Source organism: Panthera tigris, chromosome B2 (genome assembly GCF_018350195.1).
Source record: "Panthera tigris isolate Pti1 chromosome B2, P.tigris_Pti1_mat1.1, whole genome shotgun sequence".
NCBI lineage: Eukaryota > Metazoa > Chordata > Mammalia > Carnivora > Felidae > Panthera > Panthera tigris.
The window spans coordinates 72,428,099-72,439,023 of NC_056664.1; the positions used below are offsets into that span (position 1 = coordinate 72,428,099).

Below are 10,925 nucleotides of genomic sequence, written 5' to 3' on the forward strand. Positions count from 1 at the left end.
ATGAAGCCTATATGATTTTCTGTTTATTTTAGTTTACATGCACAGGAGTATTGTCAGGGAAAATATATATAAACCTTTGGGAGGATGGAGAGACAAATAAGAAGCAATAAAAATTATGACACACAAAGAAAGCTCAACTATCTAATCTAGTAATCAAAGAAACGAAAATTAAAACCACAGCCATATAGGGGCAAACATGGAAAAGTCTGGCAATAAAATAGCAGAAAGGATATGAAACAATGTAAACTCTCATAAACTGCTAGTTGAAGTTAAAATTGGTACCACCACTTTGAAATACAATTTATAAATATCTAGTATAGATGAATATATGCATAATATATATTCCAGCCATTCCATTTCTAAGAATTTGCCTGAAAGAAACTCTTTCACAGAAACACAAGGAGACCTATATGAGGACATTAATAGCAGCATTCTTTGTAATAGCCAAAAAACAAAACAAAACAAAAAAAACCCAAAAAACTAAGTGCACACACAAAAAGGATATATTGTGGTATACGATTATATTTCAATCAGTGAAATACTTCATAGCAGGACAAATGAACTAAGAGCTTCCATGGACCATAAATTTCTCTGCAAACTCATGTTAGTATGTTTGAAACCTCTCAACATGGAGGTAAACTTATTGGTGTCTTGTGGCTAGCATTGGATGGAGAAATGGTAGAAACTAGAATGAGAGTTTCTTCTTCAGAGATTTAAGGTCATTAGTTTAGGAAGTTGTGTTGAGGCTACTCTACTCTCAGGTACAAATGTATAGGTTATTCTCAGCCGACAAATATAATTCTTCTCCAATGTTTCCATTTCTACTAAGAGCTAGTCACCACAAATCCACAAGAGTAGCACCTCATCCATGCTCCAAATACATTGTCACACAGATCAAATCACTCCCTTCCTCCCACATAATATTAGTGTAATGCTTCTGTTCATGAACTTTGTTTCAGATTCCATTGGCAGTATAAGACTTTTAAAGTACTTGGGGCTTTTCTATGTGCTATCTACCAAGATTTATTTTAAAGGTCTCAGCTATCTGCAGCGAATCTCATATATGATATTTCCTTCAGGCTCTAATAATCAGCCATGATTAGGTGAGCAGTGGGGAGGGGTAAGGGACAAGGTACCAGGCTCTTACAGAGGCTGCCATCTTCCTTCAGTTTATAAATTTGTAACTCTTACTCTGCTTTCTAGTCTATAGACCATAGCAAAAATAAATCATTACAGCCTCCTAAGACATCAGAGATGGCGTTTAGGTTCTTACTAATATTAGGAAAAAATTGTTATTTTCAAAGTATCAATGGTATTAAAGATCCACACCCTCCTTAGTGTCTGTTTTACTGATGACATGCCTGTGCTTTTTTGATATGTATTCTCAGCCATGCCCACTGCCAAGTGACACTGAAGTGTCTCTTTGCCCAAGCGATTTTACAGGCAATCTTCAATGATTATCTAATGATCACTGCTTTCCCAGTTTCATCCACCCTGCTTAATCACTGGAAAGATTTAGTTTTAATGTCAATAATAGAGATCTAGTTTCACCAAGAGGAATGTAGTTCACACAAATAACTACATTTTTTTGCATGCCCAATATAGATTCTCCTAAACAAAATAAATCAAAACATAATAAAATAAAACCTCCCAAAGTGCAGATAATCTTCCAAAACAATTCCAAAAATACATAGCAAGACTTTATGCTATCTACCTATTGAAAATTACCAACGGAGAGGACCAATGAAAAAAATCTGTTTTGTCCATTACTGAATAGCATTGGAATTGTTAAAAAAAATAAGCCAACACATTTTTTGAAAAGGAACATCCATTGGCGTTAGCTAATCTGAATCTATCCTTAAAATTTCAAATCAAGCAAGTGAAAATAATAATCCAGATGAATTGGCAATAAAAATTAGGCAGTTTGTCTGTTTTTAACATTGACAGCTCCCAATATTTCCAATTTTATGAATAATTTACGTCACAAATGTGTTGAAAAGGTAAAACACACACACACACACACACACACACACACACACACACACCACAATGCCATATATATTGAAAAAATAGATTTATGGAGAAATGGTATTTTGTGCAGCATATCTGGAGCAATACTTGAGTCTCCTAAACCTGGAATACTCCATTCTGAATATCTTCTATTTCTGCTTCTTTTCAGAGATCTCTGAATAGTTCTGTTTTATTTTTATTTTTTAATATTTATTTAATGTTTATTCATTTTTGAGAGAGCACAAGAAGGGGAGGGGCAGAGAGAGGGAGACAGAGGATCCCAAGTGGACTCTGCACTGACAGCAGCAAGCCTATGTGGGACTCAAACTCGTGAACAGTGAGATCATGACCTAAGCTGAAGTCAGACACTCAACCGACTGAGCCACCAAGATGCCCATCTGAAGAGTTTATGTTTTATACTTTCACACTTTTAATATGTAATTATTATAAAATAGCAAAACATATTGATATAAAAAAAGGCATTCTCTCAATGTGGTGGTTTCTGGACTTTGTTTCACAGGAGTATTAAATGGTTTTAAAAACCCAGTGCCAATGCTGAACCTCAAACTTATTAAATCAGAATATGTGGGAAGCAATGCAGGTATCAACAGTTTCTAAAGATTTCCCAGATGATTCTAATATGCAGTATGGTTTGGGAATGACTGCTTTAATGTCTCTATCATGTAGTAGTTCAAATAAATGACATTTTTATTTTACATATACATTGTTATCCCTAACGTAATGTTTCAAGAATTTCTGGGGACCACTGGGTGGCTCAGTCAGTTGAACATCTCACTCTTATAAAAATTTTTTTTTAATTTATTATTGAGAGACAGAGCAGGAGCAGGGGAGGGGCAGAGAGAGGGAGACACAGAATCTGAAGCAGGCTCAAGGCTCTGAGCTGTCAGCACAGAGCGCACCACAGGGCTCGAACCCACAAACCGGGAGATTATGACCTGAGCCGAAATCAGACGTTCAACCAAGTGAGCCACCCAGGTGTCCTCGAACATCTCATTCTTGATTTTGGCTCAGATCTTGATCCCAGAGTCATGGGATCAAACCCCGTTTGGAGTCTGCTTAAGATTCTTTCTTTCTCTACCTCTTCCCCTCTCCTCTGTGCTCTCTCACTTTCTCTCAAATAGAAAAAAGAAAAAAAAAGGAAGATGGGGTGCCTGGGTGGCTCAATCGGTTGAGTGTCAGACTTAGGCTCAGGGCATGATCTCACGGTCTGTGGGTTCGAGCCCCAGGTGGGGCTGTACTGACAGCTCAGAGACTGGAGGCTGCCTCCGATCCTGTGTCTCCCTCACTCTCTGCCCCTCCCCCACTCTCACTTTGTCTCCCTGTGTCTCTCAAAAATAAATAATATTAAAAAAATTTTAATTAAAAAAAAAGAAGAAATTCTTAGCCAAGTGTTATGAGGTAGAGCCCAGCTATTGGTATTTTTTTCAAGGTTCTCCAAATTAGTCTAGTTTTCAAAATTGAGTTTGAGAACTCTGCCCCAAAGTGCTCAGTAACACCTTTGTAGCCTACACAAATGACCGGATGCAAACAAATGATCAGGTAAAACTTAAGTAATTTGTAGGATTATTTTCATGTAATTAATTTAGTATAATATACTAAATTATTTTCAACTATTTGTTTCCTCAGGAATGTCTCTTGGAAAATTATTAATATTATATATATATTTATGTATATATATATATACTTAGATGATTATATTTTCAGTGGTGGGAAAAACTTCAGATCAACACAAGGTAAATGATCAAATGAAAAATGAAGTTAAAATTCTATTGAGAGAAATGAAGAGAAATTCTTTACAACTGCTCAGTGTGTCTTGGATTATCCCACTGCCTTTTACTGTCTGGTAGAACAGAAACGTTAATAGCTAAACAGCAAGGAAAAGGTAAGGCTTATAATCTCCAGTGAACACAGGATTTGACGAATATGAGCTTGAAGTCAATTGAAGTCTTGAGATTTCAGCACATGACTAAACTAGCATTAAAAATGAATGCTTCTTTTTTCATAATGGAACAAAGTCTGTATGTCACATCTAGAAATATCTGCCTTTATTTCAAACATATTTTCAATCAAAGAATTAAAGTCACTTGAATATTTACAGATAGGTAATTTGAAATCCTAGGTTTTGCAAGAAAGGAAACAGAGGTCCAAAAGACATGATTAATCTTGAGAATGCAATGTTTGTTAGTAGCTAAGCTGGGTCTGGGACCCTGATTTTCTGACTCTTTTTTTTTTAAATTTACATCCAAAGTAGTTAGTATATAGTGCAAAAATGATTTCAGGAGTAGATTCCTTAGTGCCCCTTACCCATTTAGCCCATCCCCGCTCCCACAACCCCTCCAGCAACCCTCAGTTTGTTCTCCGTGTTTATGAGTCTCTTATGTTTTGTCCCCTTCCCTGTTTTTATACTATTTTTGTTTCCCTTCCCTTATGTTTGTCTGTTTTTTTTCTTAAAGTCCTCATATGAGTGAAGTCATATGATTTTTGTCTTTCTCTGACTGACTAATTTCACTTAGCATAATACCCTCCAGTTCCATCCACGTACTCTGAGTCATCATATGACAGTACTTTCATAGGCCAGACAATGGAAGACTATAAACAGGGCACAAGCTGATGGAAAATGGAAAATGATGTCTTCCAAATTATACATGCTATCTTTATAATGCAGTTGAGCCTGAAAATCCATCTGAATTAATAAATGAATGAGAAGTAGACAATAAATCACCAAGTGATTCCTTTACACTTTGGTTCCAAAAAAAAAAAAAAAAAGTTTATATTCTTTGAGAGACATTAGGGGACTTATTCTATTGTCATTGTGTTTCTAGACACCCAAATACAAATAGAGCATCCACTTCAGAACATGGGTGATATAGATGATATGCAACCAGAACATACCTGGTCAACTATATTGGCTTTTAATGGCAATGATTGGAATAGCTATGGCTTCTGGGGACTAGTTAATGAATACAGAGTGACTGGTTAAGGCTCTTACCTTATCACTTATTAAAGGTTTTGTATATTACTGTTAAAAAAGTTATTAAAAAGCACACAATTAAAAAATGCTCTATAAAACAAACAAAAAATGTAATGAATAGGACAAAAAAAGCAATAAGACAAAAGGTTGACACCACTGAAAGTTTAATTGTTAAATTGCAAGAATATGCTAGGCCTTGTTGAAACAAGTATGTGCTAGTAGTTAAGAATTAAAGGGGCGCCTGGGTGGCTCAGTCGGTTAAGCGCCCGACTTCAGCTCAGGTCACGATCTCATGGTCTGTGAGTTCGAGCCCCACGTCAGGCTCTGGGCTGATGGCTCAGAGCCTGGAGCATGCTTCTGATTCTGTGTCTCCCTCTCGCTCTGCCCCTCCCCCGTTCATGCTCTGTCTCTCTCTGTCTCAAAAATAAATAAACATTAAAAAAATTTAAAAAAAAGAATTAAAAAGGTAGGCTTTGAAATATGAAATATTTTAAGCAAAAAGGGGAAAGGAGATTGCAAGGCATTTGCATTATTTTTACAGTGCGGTTAAATAGTAATCACACTTAAATATACACAATGCTAGAATGCATCCAAGCTTTCGCATGTCAACACTCATACCATTCATGGTTTCTGAAGATTTGTAAACCATAATAAACTGCTTTGACCCTAATAAATGACACAAATGTACTACATAAATAGAACAATCATGTGTTAGAAGGCATTTTTGTTTGTTACAAATCTAGCTCACTCTCTACATCATTTGGGAATTTATTTATACTTTATAGCCCTAAACACCTGATTGATTATTCTACAAAATGAATGGTTGTTAAACCATTCATAAAGTCAACAGAATTTATAATAATAATTTGGTATTAGTAAACCAAGTCCAAAGCTTGTATTTGGTATTAGTAAACCAAGTCCAAAGATTGTTTTTAGACCATCAATCAGTGTGATATGAGCACTAAGTAAAACCACACAAAATTTGTCGCTTTCAATACTCAATGGACTTTACAGTAACATGTGGTAAATATGTGCCCCATGAAATGCATCTTGATTCCAATACTCTGGTGACTTAAGGGCCTCCAGGCATCTGGTCTTCTATTCAGTTCATTAGATGGCTCATTTTTAATGCAGACTTTATTTGTAAAGTTCAATTTGTTGAATTAAAATTAAATTGTAAAGTTCATTTTAATTTCATTAAAATGAAAATGAAATGATATCCATGGTAAAAATGTTGTTCATTAATATGAAGTTGATGATGATGAGTGGCAACATTAAAGAAGGATTGTCTCCACGTTCCAGTGGGAATTGTAAATACTTGCTGAAACTACTCACAGAACTGGATTTTCCAGAAGGAAAGTGGAATGTTTCAACAAATTTGTGATTTCACCTGCTAATCAATCCAGCAAAGTATTAAAGATGGGATGATGTGAGAGTGACAAATTATGCTTAAAATAAAACAATATTTCCCCATTATTTTCCACTTCTATTGAGCCCTTCTTTCAGATGAAACTGTGTCATTTTTAAAATGAAAAAAAATTCAGTCTAAACTATCTTGTTGGCAAGTTAGGAAATGCACCCTTGTTGCCAGCCGGCAATACAAGTCAAAAACTCAGACTTTCTCCAAGTGACATATTTCCCAAATTCTCAAACATCAACACACACTTCAAGATCCATGGTAGCATTCCAAGCAAGGTCAAGGTAGGATATTGACTGGAAGAGAAGAGGGAGGGAATTCCATCCCTCATAGAAGGAATGACACAAACAAAGGCTCAAAGATAGCAAAGTGGAAAGTATGTTTGGAAAATGGAGCGCGATTCAGTGTGCCCAATGAATAGGGCTCTTGTGGTTGGAAATAAAAATGAGAAAGCAGTTTCTGTACTCATAGTCAAAACTTCACATGTGAGACTAAGGAATTCTGAGTTTGTTTTGTGGGATACGTGAATCATTGAAGAGTTTTGAATAAAGTGAGGAAATAACTCTGAACAAAATCAGAGCTCACATTGGCTTGAACATGTATGAAAGATCAAAGGAAAAATCTTGTGTTTTAATCTTGTCAAATGTTTGCTAAAGGTTCGAAGTACTCAATGAAGATGTAGCAAAAGCATCATCACTGGTGGGAGGATATGGCCCATCTTGACCTTTCACATTTGGAATCACAAGGTAGAAAGGGGTTTTGCAAAAGTGATGAAATTAAAAAACTATATGATTACTAGAGAACATTTTTGATTTCCAGCCTAGTATTAGTGCAAGGTTAATCCTAATATTGAACACAATTGTGTCTTTTCAGACTTGTGATTCTAATAGCAGACCTAATAGATGAGTTCTCAAGGCAACTTGAATATAAAACAAAGGATACACAGAGACACTTCTAAATATATTCTCTTCCTCTTCCCGTATAGGAAAGTGGCATTTATGGCAGAGATAGGAGAAAGAAAAAATACCAAACATCTTTGGCTTTTGATAGTTGGGAATAAAAAGTACACATTTTAAAACAAACAAAACAAATAAACTTCACTTTCATACAGTTTTGCATCCAAATACATTTCTTATTCAGAGAACTTAAATTTTTTCCTAAAAAAATGATATCTAATGATATATCTAATAGGTATGCTCTAATAGATATCTAAAAATGATATCTAATGATATACCTAAAATAGGTATATATCTAAAATGATATATCTAATAGGAAGGTAATATCTTGTGACCTCAGATTAACTGATGAACTGAGAAGAAATTCTAAAAGGAAATATGGTGACCCTATGGCATGCAAATATGGTGATGTTGGTTTTATTTCAAATAAACTGACCACTCAAGAGAAGTAAAGCCTTTGTAGTTAATGGCCCTTCTGGGGAGGCAATGTGGTTTGGAGGTCTAAGACTTGAAATCAGTATCCTCACATTTATTAACAAAAATTTCTTTCTTGGTCAAAGACAATGTCCTTCCTATCTTTCCAACAATGTGTTAAAAGGATCAAATATTTTATTGAATATGAAAGTGATATTTCCATTATTATATTCTTTTTTAAAAGCATTTATTCATTTTGAAAGAGAGAGAGAGTGTGTGTGCACATATGTGCACACAAACGGGGGTGGGGAGGGGAAGCAGAGAGAGAGAGAGAGAAAGAGAGAATCCCAAGCAGGCTCCACTCTGTTAGAGCAAAGCCCAATGGGGGGCTGGATTCCACGAACTGTGAGATCATGATCTGAGCCAAAATCAAGAGTGGGAGACTCAACTGACTGAGACACCCAGGAACCCCTCAATTATATACTTGAGTGAAAGTTAATATTCAACAAGAATATTTTTAAAAGAAATAAAATTTTTAGTATTATTAGTAGTTTATAATAGACAAAATATATGTACACATAAAAGAAATTATGACTGAGTGCGTGTCATAATGCATTTGTCTAAACCCCTAGGATATACAACATTAAGAAGGAAGCCAATGAGGGGCGCCTGGGTGGTTCAGTCATTTAAGTGTCTGACTTCAGCTAAGGTCATGATCTCATGGTTCATGGTTTCCAGCCCCACTTTGGGCTCTGTGCTGACAGCTCAGAGCCTGGAGCCTGCTTCAGATTCTGTGTATCCCTCTCTCTGCCTCTCCCCTACTCATGTTCTGTCTGTCTGTCTCTCTCTCTCTCAAAAATAAATTTAAAAAGACAGTAAAGAACAAAAAAAGAATGAACCCCATGTAAACTATGAGCTTTGGATGATTATGATGTGTCAGTGTAGGCTCATCGGTTGTAACAAATGTACTCTGCTGGGGGATGTTGATAATGGGGGAGACTGTGCATGTATGTGGGTGGGCATATGAGAAATCTCTGTACCTTCCTCTCAATTTTACCGTGAACCTAAAACTGCTCTAAAAAATAAAATCTTAAAGAAGAAAAAAACGAGAGGAGCTCTGCCTTATCTGATTAGTTCATATTATTAGTTCATATTTTGTGTCACTCTACTTTTTAGAAATAATTGGTAATGTTCACACTATATTTGTCCCTCAGTGCCTAGTAAACATGCCACTGCAGCCTACACTAATGTTTGTTTTACATAATGAAATGTTTTTCATAAAAAATGATGATCTTATTCTTGTCAGGTCAGGTCATACCTGCAGTTTGGGGTAACATATTGTAACACGAAAGTTGATATGACGATCTTTTCCAGAAACAGATAGCTGGAAGATCGAGGGACTCAAAAAAAGTACCACATGAAATGTGTTGAAAGAAATTGAAAATTGTTAGGCTGGAAGAAAATGTAGAAACTGAATGATTTAGCTTATTCCGTTTAATTTGCAGAGTGCTGACAAATAGACAATGAATCACAATTTCAGGAAGGCAAAGATAAAGAATGATATTCTAAATTAGATAATGTCCAAGCTTGGAAGGCTTATGCAGTAAAGAGTTTTATAGCCACAGGTGATTTTAGCACATGTTGAAATATTGAAGAGGAAATGTTTGTATTTAGCAGATATTTGGAGGAAAGTGAATAAGTGAATTATATAGATTTTTCAGACTTTTTAGGAATATGTTGCCGTACAGCCTATGTTGCAAACTTTCAAAGTCTTTCTTTTCTCAAAATGCTCAAATTTGGCTTTCAAAGTTTTAAACACTATCAACACCAATATCTGACCCATTAGAATCTTGGCATCAGACGTTCCATCATCATAGTCTTGAAGTTCACTTTAATAACTTTCTACGGTTTGCTTTCTGCCCACGGACGCTGCAGAGTAAGCATTGTTAAAGTGTCTCCTCCCACTGCTGTCATGACTAAGTCAGAGTCTCCTAAAGAGTCTGAACAGTTGCTGAAGTTCTTCATTGGAGGTTTGAACTTTGAAACAATGAATGAGAGTCTGGGGGGGCCATTTTGAGCAATGGGGAAGTCTTATGGATGATGTGGTAAAATGAGAGATCCAAACAGCAAGCGGCTCAGAGCCTTTGGGTTTGTGATGCGTGCCACTGCGGTGGAGATGGATGCAGCCATGAATGCAAGGCCACAGAAGGTGGGTGGAAGAGTTGTAGAACCAAAGAGGGCTGTCTCGAGAGAAGATTCTCAAAGACCTGGTGCCCACTTAACTGTGAAAAAGACTTTTGTTGGTGGCATTAGAGAAGACACTGAAGAACATCTAAGAGATGATTTTGAACAATATGAGAAAATTGAAGTGATTGAAATCATGACTGACTGAGGCAGCATCAAAAATAGAGGCTTTGCTTTTGTAACATTTGATGACCGTGACTCCATAGACAAGGCTGTCATTCAAAAATACCATACTGTGAATGGCTGCAACAGTGAAGTAAGGAGAGCTGTTTCTAAGCAAGATATGGCCAGTGCTTCATCCAGCTGAAGAGGTCAAAGTGGTTCTAGAAACTTTGATGATGGGTCATGGAGGTGTTTTTGATGTGAATGACAACTTTGGTCATGGAGGAAACTTCAGTTTCGGTGGACAAGGTGGCTTTGGTGGCAGTAGGGATGACCATAATGGATTTGGTAATGATGGAAGCAACTTTGGAGGTGGCAGAAGCCATAATAATTTTGGTAATGACAACAATCAAACTTCAAATTTGGGACCCATTGAAAGGAGGAAATTTTGGAGGGAGAAGCTCTGGTCCCTGTGGTGGTGGAGGCCAATATTTTGCCAAACCACGAAACCAAGGTGGCTATGGCAGTTCCAGCAGCAGCAATAGCTATGGCAGTAGCAGAAGGTTTTAATTACTGCCAGGAAACAAAGCTTAGCAGGAAAGAAGAGCCAGAGAAGTGACAGGGAAGCTACAGGTTACAACAGATTTGTGAACTCAGCCAAGCACAGTGCTGCCAGGGCCTAGCTGCTACAAAGAAGACATGTTTTGGACAATGTGTATGGGCAAAAAACTCGAGGAGTGTCACTGTGATTCATTGTATAAAAGGTTATTTTATTTTCTATTCTGTGGGA

At 36.6% G+C, this 10,925-nt stretch overlaps 1 pseudogene; it reads left to right on the forward strand.

The window, feature by feature from the left end:
• Nucleotides 1-9,761: 9,761 nt before the first annotated feature.
• Nucleotides 9,762-10,705, forward strand: LOC102961976 (annotated as a pseudogene).
• Nucleotides 10,706-10,925: the final 220 nt, after the last annotated feature.